The sequence below is a fragment of the Arachis hypogaea genome, chromosome 3 (assembly GCF_003086295.3).
Source record: "Arachis hypogaea cultivar Tifrunner chromosome 3, arahy.Tifrunner.gnm2.J5K5, whole genome shotgun sequence".
Lineage (NCBI taxonomy): Eukaryota > Viridiplantae > Streptophyta > Magnoliopsida > Fabales > Fabaceae > Arachis > Arachis hypogaea.
The window spans coordinates 105883642-105894856 of NC_092038.1; the positions used below are offsets into that span (position 1 = coordinate 105883642).

Consider the following 11215-nt stretch of genomic DNA (forward strand, 5'->3'; position numbering starts at 1 on the left):
CTATCCCTTTTTATTTTCTATTTATTATTAATTTTTGAAACCCATAACCATTTAATCTGTCTAACTGAGATTTACAAGGTGACCATAGCTTGCTTCATACCAACAATCTCTGTGGGATCGACCCTTACTCACGTAAGGTTTATTACTTGGACGACCCAGTACACTTGCTGGTTAGTTGAATGAGATTGTGAAAAGAAAGTGCTGAGTTAATGTTTTTATGCACATGCCAAAGAGCCATTAGTGTTGATCACAATTTCGTCCACCAAGTTTTTGGCGCCGTTGCCGGGGATTGTTCGAGTATGGACAACTGACGGTTCATCTTGTTGCTCAGATTAGGTAATTTTCTTTTCAAAAATTTTTCAAAAATCTTTTTCAAAATTTTTCTTTTCTTTTTCGTTTTTCCAAACTTTATTTTCGAAAAAAATTAATAAAAATCCAAAAAAAAATTAATAAAATCATAAAAATCAAAAATATTTTGTGTTTCTTGTTTGAGTCTTGAGTCAATTTTTAAGTTTGGTGTCAATTGCATTATTTAAAAATTTTTCTTGCATTTTTCGAAAATTCCATGCATTCATAGTGTTCTTCATGATCTTCAAGTTGTTCTTGGTAAGTCTTCTTGTTTGATCTTGATGATTTCTTGTTTTGTGTTGTTTCTTGTTTTTCATATGCATTTTTCGTTTGTTAGAGTCCATGCATTAAAGATTTTTAAGTTTTGTGTCTTGCATGTTTTCTTTGCATTAAAAATTTTTCAAAAATATATTCTTGATGTTCATCATGATCTTCAAAGTGTTCTTGGTGTTCATCTTGACATTCATAGCATTCTTGCATGCATTCATTGTTTTGATCTAAAAATTTCATGCATTGAGTATTTTTGTTGTTTTTCTCTCTCATCTTTAAAAATTCAAAAATCAAAAAAATATCTTTTCCTTATTTCCCTCCAAATTTTCGAAATTTTGGGTTGACTTGGTCAAAAATTTTTAAAAAAATTAGTTGTTTCTTACAAGTCAAGTCAATATTTCAATTTTAAAAATCTTATCTTTTCAAAATCTTTTTCAAAAATTATATCTGTTTTTTCATTTTTTTTATTTTTCGAAAATTTCAAAAGTCTTTTTCAAAATATTTTCAAAATCTTTTTCTTATCTTTACATTAAATTTTCAAAAATTAGCTAACAATTAATGTGATTGGTTCAAAAATTTGAAGTTTGTTACTTTCTTTTTAAGAAAGGTTCAATCTTTAAGTTCTAGAATCTTATCTTGTAGTTTCTTGTTAGTGAAGTAAGTAATTTTAAATTTAAAAATTAAATCTTTTTATCTTTTATCTTATCTCTTTCAAAAATTTTATCTTTTTCAAAATTTGATTTCAAAATATCTTATCTAACCTCTTATCTTCTTATCTTTTCAAATTTGATTTTAATATCTTTTTCAACTAACTCTTTGACTTTTTGTTTGTTTCTTATCTTTTTCAAAACAACCTAACTACTTTCCCTCTCTAATTTTCGAAAATATCTCATCTCTTTTTCAAAAATTCGTTTTGTTTTAAATTTTAATTTTAATCTTATCTTATTCCTAATTTTCGAAAATTACTAAACCTTTTTTTTTAAATTATTTTCGAATTTTCTATCTCTTCTCTCTTATTCTATTTAATTATTACTAACACTTCTCTTCACCTCTCTTCACCTAAATATCCGAACCCACTCTTCTTCACTCTTCTCCCCTTTCTTCTTCTACTAACATAAAGGAATCTCTATACTGTGACATAGAGGATTCCTCTTTCTTTTCTTGTTTTCTTCTCTTTCATATGAGCAGGAACAAGGATAAAGGCACTCTTGTTGAAATTGATCCAGAACCTGAAAGGACTCTGAAGAGAAAATTAAGAGAAGCTAAGTTACAACAATATAAAGGTAACCTTTCAGAAATATTAGAGCAAGAGAAGGAGATGGCAGCCAAAAATAATAATAATGCAAGGAGAATGCTTGGTGACTTCACAAAGCCAACGTCTAAACTTGATGGAAGAAGCATCTCCATTCCTGCCATTGGAGCCAATAACTTTGAGCTGAAACCTAGCTAGTTGCCTTAATGCAACAAAACTGCAAGTTTTATGGACTTCCATCTGAAGATCCTTATTAGTTTTTAACTGAGTTCTTGCATATCTGTGAGACTGTAAAGACGAATGGAGTTGATCCTGAAGTCTACAGACTCATGCTTTCCCCTTTTGCTGTAAGAGACAGAGCTAGAATATGGTTGGATTCACAACCCAAGGATAGCCTGGACTCCTGGGATAAGCTGGTCACTGCCTTCTTAGATAAATTCTTTCCTCCTCAAAAGCTGAGCAAGCTAAGAGTGGATGTTCAAACCTTCAAACAAAAAGATGGTGAATCCCTCTATGAAGCTTGGGAAAGATACAAGCAGCTGACCAAAAGATGTCCATCTGACATGTTTTCAGAATGGACCATATTAGATATATTCTATTATGGCCTATCTGAATTTTTGAAAATGTCATTGGACCATTCTGCAGGTGGATCTATTCACCTAAAGAAAACGCCTGAAGAGGCTCAAGAACTCATTGATATGGTTGCAAACAACCAATTCATGTACACTTCTGAGAGGAATTCCGTGAATAATGGGATGCCTCAGAGGAAGGGAGTTCTTGAAATTGATGCTCTGAATGCCATATTGGCTCAGAACAAAGTGTTGACTCAGCAAGTCAACATGATCTCTCAAAGTCTGAATGGATGGCAAAATGCATCCAACAGTACTAAAGAGGCAGCTTCTGAAGAAGCTTATGATCCTGAGAACCCTGCCATGGCAGAGGTTAATTACATGGGTGAACCTTATGGAAACACCTATAACTCGTCATGGAAAAATCATCCAAATTTCTCATGGAAGGATCAACAAAAGCCTCAACAAGGCTTTAACAATGGTGGACGCAATAGGCTGTGCAATAGCAAGCCTTTTCCATCATCTTCTCAGCAACAGACAGAGAATTCTGAACAAAACACTTCTAATTTAGCCAACCTAGTCTCTGATCTGTCAAAGGCCACATTCAGTTTCATGAGTGAAACAAGATCCTCAATCAGAAATCTAGAAGCACAAGTGGGCCAGCTGAGTAAGAAAGTCAGTAAAACTCCTCCCAGTATTCTCCCAAGCAATACAGAAGAGAATCCAAAAGGAGATTGCAAGGCCATTGATGTAATCAATATGGCCGAATGCACAAGGGAGGAGGAGGACAAAAATCCTAGTGAGGAATACCTCCTGGGACGTCCCTCAAGCAAGAAGGAGTTTCCTATTAAGGATCCAAGGGAATCTGAGGCTCATATAGAGACCATAGAGATTCCATTAAATCTCCTTCTGCCATTCATGAGCTCTGAAGACTATTCTTCCTCAGAAGAGGATGAAGATGTAACTGGAGAGCAAGTTGCTCAATACTTAGGAGCTATCATGAAGCTGAATGCCAAGTTGTTTGGTAATGAGATTTGGGAAAGTGAACCTCCCTTGCTCATTAGTGAACTAGATACCTGGATTCAGCAAACTCTACCTCAAAAGAAACAAGATCCTGGCAAGTTCTTAATACCTTGTACCATAGGCACCATGACCTTTGAAAAGGCACTATGTGATATGGGGTCAGGGATAAATCTTATGCCACTCTCTGTAATGGAGAAGCTGGGGATCATTGAGGTACAGCCTGCCTTGTTCTCATTACAATTGGTAGACAAGTCATTGAGACAAGCTTATGGAATAGTGGAGGACGTGTTAGTAAAGGTTGAAGGCCTTTACATCCCTGCTGATTTCATAATCTTAGACACTAGGAAGGAAGAGGATGAATGCATTATCCTTGGAAGACCTTTCCTAGCCACAGCAGGAGTTGTGATAGATGTCAACAGAGGTGAATTAGTCCTTCAATTGAATGGGGACTACCTTGTGTTTAAGGCACATGGCCATCCCTCTGTGACAAAAGAGAGTAAGCATGAAGAGCTTCTCTCAGTTCAGAGTCAAGAAGAGCCCCCACAGTCAAACTCTAAGTTTGGTGTTGGGAGGCCACAACCAAACTCTAAGTTTGGTGTTAAGACCCCATATCCAAACTCTAAGTTTGGTGTTGGGACTATACAACATTGACCTGATCACCTTTGTGGCTCCATGAGAGCCACTGTCAAGCTATTGACATTAAAGAAACGCTTGTTGGGAGGCAACCCAATTTTATTTATCTAATTTTTATTTTATTTTATTTTATTGTTATTTTGTGTCTTATTAGGTACATGATCATGTGGAGTCACGAAAAAAATATAAAAATTAAAAACAGAATCAAAAACAGCAGAAGAAAAATCACACCCTGGAGGAAGCACAGGCTGGCGTTCAACGCCAGTAAGGTGCATCTGGCTGGCGTTCAACGCCAGAACAGAGCATGAAACTGGCGCTGAACGCCAGGAATGTGCCTAGAGGAAAAGCTGGCGCTGAATGCCAGTAACAAGCATGAAACTGGCGTTCAACGCCAGAAACATGCTTTACATGGGCATTGAACGCCCAGAACGTGCACCACTCGGCGTTTAAACGCCAGAACGGTGTGCAAAGGCATTTTACATGCCTCTTTGGTGCAGGGATGGAATTCCTTGACACCTCAGGATCTGTGGACCCCACAGGATCACCTCAGGATCTGTGGACCCCACAGGATCCCCACCTAACATATTCCCACCTTACCTCCTAATCCTATTTTTCTCTTCCCCATGTCACACTTCCCAAAAACCCTTCACCAATCACCTCAATCTCTCTTCCCAATCACCTATTCACCACTCACATTCATCCATTCTCTCCCATAAACCCCACCTATCTTCAAAATTCAAAAATCTTTCCCACCCAAACCCACCCTAAAATGGCCGAACCTACCCTCTCCCCTCTCCCTATATATACCCTTCCTTTCTACTTCATTTTCACACAACACAACCCCCTCTTCTTCACCTTGGCTGAACCTACATTTCCCCTTCTCCTCCATATTCTCTTCTTCTTCTTCTTCTCTTCTTTCTTCTATTGCTCGAGGACGAGCAATATTTTAAGTTTAGTGTGGTCAAAGCACAATCTTTTTTGTTTTCCACTACCATCAATGGCACCTAAGGCCGAAGAATCCTCTAGAAAAGGAAAAGAGAAGACAAAAGCTTCCACCTCTGAGTCATGGAAGATGGAAAGATTCATCTCCAAGAGCCATCAAGACCACTTCTATGATGTTGTGGCAAAGAAGAAGGTGATCCCTGAGGTCCCTTTCAAGCTCAAGAAAAATGAGTATCCGAAAATCCGACATGAGATCCGAAGAAGAGGTTGGGAAGTCCTAACCAACCCCATGCAACAAGTCGGAATCTTAATGGTTCAAGAGTTCTATGCCAATGCATGTATCACTAGGAACCATGATCAAAGTATGAACCCGAGTCTAAAGAATTATCTCACAACGGTTCGGGGGAAATACTTAGATTTTAGTCCGGAAAATGTGAGGTTGGCGTTCCACTTGCCCATGATGCAAGGAGATGTACGCCCCTACACTAGAAGGGTCAACTTTAATCAAAGGTTGGACCAAGTCCTTACGGACATATGTGTGGAAGGAGCTCAATGGAAGAGAGACTCCAAAGGCAAGCCAGTTCAACTAAGAAGACTGGATCTCAAGCCTGTGGCTAGAGGATGGTTGGAGTTCATTCAACGCTCCATCATTCCCACTAGCAACCGATCTGAAGTTACTGTGGATCGGGCCATCATGATTCATAGCATCATGATTGGAGAGGAAGTAGAAGTTCATGAAGTCATCTCCAATGAATTCTACAAAATAGCCGAAAAGCCCTCCACCATGGCAAGGCTAGCTTTTCCTCACCTTATTTGCCATCTATGTTACTCAGCTGGAGTTATCATAGAAGGAGACATCTCCATTGAAGAGAAAAAGCCCATCACCAAGAAGAGGATGGAGCAAGCAAGAGAGACCCTTCATAGTTCTCAAGAGATGCATGAGGAAGCTCATCATCAAGAAATCCCTGAGATGCCTCAAGGGATGCACTTTCCTCCCAACAACTATTGGGAACAACTCAACACTTCCTTAGAAGATTTGAGCCACAATGTGGAACAATTAAGGGTGGAACATCATGAGCTCCATCATTCTCCATGAAATAAGAGAAGATCAAAGAGCAATGAGGGAGGAGCAACAAAGGCAAGGAAGGGACATAGAAGAGCTTAAGGACATTGTCGGTCCTTCAAGAAGAAGACGCCACTAAGGTGGATTCATTCCTTGTTCTTATCTCTTTCTGCTTTTCATTTTTTATGTTGTGTTTATCTATGTTTTGTGTCTCTACTTCATGATCATTAGTATGCAGTAACTATGTCTTAAGGCTATGAATAAATTCCATTAATCCTTCAACTCTCTTAAATGAAAAATGTTTTAATTCAAAAGAACAAGAAGTACATGAATTTCAAATTTATCCTTGAATTTAGTTTAATTATATTGATGTGGTGACAATACTTTTTGTTTTCTGAATGAATGATTGAACAGTGCATATGTCTTTTGATATTGTTGTCTATGAATGTTAAAACTGTTGGCTCTTGAAAGAATGATGAACAAAGAGAAATGTTATTGATGATATGAAAAATCATAAAATTGATTCTTGAAGCAAGAAAAAGCAGTGAAAAAGTAAAAGGTTGAAAAAAAAAAGGCGAAAAAAATAGAAAGAAAAAGAAAAAGCAAGCAGAAAAAGCCAATAGCCCTTAAAACCAAAAGGCAAGGGTAAAAAGGATCCAAGGCTTTGAGCATCAATGGCTAGGAGGGCCCAAGGAAATAAAATCCAGGCCTAAGCGGCTAAATCAAGCTGTCCCTAACCATGTGCTTGTGTCATGAAGGTCCAAGTGAAAAGCTTGAGATTGAGTGGTTAAAGTCGTGATCCAAAGCAAAAAGAGTATGCTTAAGAGCTCTAGACACCTCTAACTGGGGACTCTAGCAAAGCTGAGTCACAATCTGAAAAGGTTCACCCAGTCATGTGTCTGTGGCATTTATGTATCCGGTGGTAATACTGGAAAACAAAGTGCTTAGGGCCACGGCCAAGACTCATAAGTAGCTGTGTTCAAGAATCAACATACTTAACTAGGAAATTCAATAACACTATCCGAAATTCTATGTTCCTAGAGAAGCCAATCATTCTAAACTTCAAAGGAAAAAGTGAGATGCCAAAACTGTTCAGAAGCAAAAAGCTACAAGTCCCGCTCATCTAATTAGAATTAATATTCATTGATATTTTGAAATTTATAGTATATTCTCTTCTTTTTATCCTAATTGATTTTCAGTTGCTTGGGGACAAGCAACAATTTAAGTTTGTTGTTGTGATGAGCGGATAATTTATACGCTTTTTGGCATTGTTTTTAGGTAGTTTTTAGTAAGTTCAAGCTACTTTTAGGGATGTTTTCATTAGTTTTTATGTTAAATTCACATTTCTGGACTTTACTATGAGTTTGTGTGTTTTTCTATAATTTCAGGTAATTTTTGGCTGAAATTGAGGGACTTGAGCAAAACTCTGAAAAAGGCTGACAAAAGGACTGCTGATGCTATTGGAATCTGACCTCCCTGCACTCGAAATGAATTTTCTGGAGCTACAGAACTCCGATTGGCGCGCTCTCAACGGCGTTGGAAAGTAGACATCCAGAGCTTTCCAGCAATATATAATAGTTCATACTTTATTCGGAAATTGACGACGTAAATTGGCATTGAACGCCAAGTACATGCTGCTGTCTGGAGTTAAACGCCAGAAACACGTCATGATCCGGAGTTGAACGCCCAAAATACGTTATAACTTGGAGTTCAACTCCATGAAAAGCCTCAGCTCGTGGATTGATCAAGCTCAGCCCAAACATACACCAAGTGGGCCCCGGAAGTGGATTTATGCATCAATTACTTACTCATGTAAACCCTAGTAGCTAGTTTAGTATAAATAAGACTTTTTACTAGTGTATTAGTAATCTTTTGATAGTTTAATCTTTGACTGTTCTAGTCTTTGATCATTCGGTCTTTTGATCATTCAGGGGGCTGGCCATTCGGCCATGCCTGAACCTTTTACTTATGTATTTTCAACAGTGGAGTTTCTGCACACCATAAATTAAGGGTGTGGAGCTCTGCTGTACCTCAAGTTTCAATACAATTACTATTACTTTTTATTCAATTCTCTTTTATTCTTATTCCAAGATATACGTTGCACAACACTTTGATGAATGTGATGATCCGTGACACTCATCATCATTCTCACCTATGAACGCGCATGACTGACAACCACTTCCGTTCTACTCTAGGCCGGGCGCATATCTCTTAGATTCTCCAACAGAATCTTCGTGGTATAAGCTAGATAGATGGCGGCATTCATGGGGATCCGGAAAGTCTAACCTTGTCTGTGGTATTCCGAGTAGGATTCCGGGAATCTGGAAAGTCTAACCTTGTCTGTGGTATTCTGAGTAAGATTCCGATATTGAATGACTGTGACGAGCTTCAAACTCCTGAAGGCTGGGCGTGATGACAAACGCAAAAGAATCAATGGATTCTACTCCAACCTGATTGAGAACCGACAGATGATTAGCCGTGCTGTGACAGAGCATTTGGACCATTTTCACTGAGAGGATGGGATGTAGCTATCAACAAGGGTGATGCCTCCAGACGATTAGCCGTGCGGTGACAGCGCATAGGACCATTTTCCTGAGAGGTTTGAAAGTAGCCATTGATGATGGTGATACCCTACATACAGCTTGCCATGGAAAGGAGTAAGAAGGATTGGATGAAAGCAATAGGAAAGTAGAGATTCGAAAGGATTCTAGCATCTCCACACGCCTATCTGAAATTCCCACTATTGATTTACATAAGTATTTTTATCCCTTTTTATTTTCTATTTATTATTAATTTTCGAAACCCATAACCATTTAATCTGCCTAACTGAGATTTACAAGGTGACCATAGCTTGCTTCATACCAACAATCTCTGTGGGATCGACCCTTACTCACGTAAGGTTTATTACTTGGACGACCCAGTACACTTGCTGGTTAGTTGAATGAGATTGTGAAAAGAAAGTGCTGAGTTAATGTTTTTATGCACATGCCAAAGAGCCATTAGTGTTGATCACAATTTCGTCCACCATGGATCCACCTACAAAATGGTCCAGTGACATTTTAGAGAACTCAGATAGACGATAATAGAATATATCCAGAATGGTCCACTCTGAAAGCATGTCAGAAGGACACCTTTTGGTCATCTGCTTGTATCTTTCCCAAGCTTCATAGAGGGATTCACCATCTTTTTGTTTGAAGGTCTGAACATCCACTCTAAGCTTGCTCAACTTTTGAGGAGGAAAGAACTTAGCAAAGAAGGCCGTGACCAGCTTATCCCAAGAGTCCAGGCTATCTTTAGATTGTGAATCCAACCATGTTCTAGCTTTGTCTCTTACAGCAAAAGGGAAAAGCATGAGCCTGTAGACTTCAGGATCTACTCCATTAGTCTTAACAATTTCACAAATCTGTAGGAATTCAGTTAAAAACTGATAGGGATCTTCTGATGGAAGTCCATGGAACTTGCAGTTCTGTTGCATTAGAGCAACTAGTTGAGGCTTCAGCTCAAAATTGTTTGCTCCAATGGCAGGGATTGAGATGCTTCTTCCATCAAACTTGGAAGTAGGTGTAGTATAGTCACAAGCATCCTCCTTGCATTATTGTTGTTGGGTTCGGCTGCCATATCCTTTTCTTGTTCGAAAATTTCAATAAGGTTGTCTCTGGATTATTGTATTTTAGCTTCTCTCAGTTTCCTCTTCAGAGTCCTTTCAGGTTCAGGATTAGCTTCAACAAGAATGCCTTTTTCGTTGTTCCTGCTCATGAAAAAGAAGAGAACAGAAAAGGAAGATGAATCCTCTATGTCACAGTATAGAGATTCCTTTATGTTAGTAGAAGAAGAAAGGAATAGAAGAAGGAAAAGAGTTAATAATCCAAACACAAGGGGGAAGATAGGTTCAAATTCTTGAGATGAAGAAAAGAGTGTTAGTAATTAAATAATTAAATAGAAGAAGAAGAGAGAGAGAAGTTTTTGAAAAAATTAATTTTGAAAAAAGGAAGAAATAAAATTAAAATTAAAATTTGAAACAATTAGTTAATTAAAAGAATTTTGAAAAAGAGGGAGGTAATTTTCGAAAATTAGAGAGAGGAAAGTAGTTAGGTGGTTTTGAAAAAGATAAGAAACAAACAAAAAGTTAATTAATTAGTTGAAAAAGATTTAAAAATCAATTTTAAAAAGATAAGAAGTTAGAAAAGATATTTTGAAATTGATTTTGAAAAAGATATGATTTGAAAAAAAAAAGATATTTTTAGAAGATATGATTGAAAATGATATTTTGAAAAAGATTTAATTTCAAAATTTAAAATTGATTACTTGACTAACAAGAAACTAAAAGATATGATTCTAGAATTTAAAGATTGAACCTTTCTTAACAAGAAAGTAACAAACTTCAAATTTTTGAATCAATCACATTAATTTTTAGTAAAGTTTTCGAAATTTTGAAATAAAGATAAGAAAAAGATTTTGAAAATAAATTTTAAAGATTTTCGAAAATAAAAAATGAAAAAGATTTGACTTTTAAAAAAGATTTTGAAAAGATAGGATTTTAAAAATTGAAAATTTGACTTGACTTATAAGCAATAGCTAAGTTTTTAAAAATTTTTGACTAAGTCAACTCAAATTTTTGAAAATTATGAATAAAATAAGGAAAAGATATTTTTTTTTGAATTTTGAATTTTTAATGATGAGAGAAAAAAACATAAAAATGACTTACAACATGAAAATTATGAATCAAAACATATGATGCATGCAAGGACACTATGAATGTCAAGATGAAAACCAAGAACACTTTGAATGTCAAGATGAACATCAAGACTTATTTTTGAAAAATTTTTAAGAAAAGAAAAACATGCAAGACACCAAACTTAGAAATTTTTAATGTTTAGACACTATGGATTAAAAAATGCATATGAAAAACAACAAAAAGCACAAAACAAGAAAATATCAAGATCAAACAAGAAGACTTACCAAGAACAACTTGAAGATCATGAAGAACACATGCATGAATTTTCGAAAATTGCATGAAAAAGGGAAACATGCAATTGACACCAAACTTAAAACATGACACAAGACTCAAACAAGAAACACAAAATATTTTTGGTTTTTATGATTTTATTAATTTTT

General features: G+C 36.5%; 1 non-coding gene across 1 annotated transcript; it reads left to right on the forward strand.

Annotated features, from left to right (window-relative positions):
• The first annotated feature begins 9212 nt into the window (after nucleotides 1-9212).
• On the forward strand, nucleotides 9213-9320 carry LOC112792836 (small nucleolar RNA R71). Its single transcript, XR_003197558.1, has one exon. It is a non-coding gene; the product is annotated as a small nucleolar RNA R71 (small nucleolar RNA).
• The last annotated feature ends 1895 nt before the right edge of the window (nucleotides 9321-11215 follow it).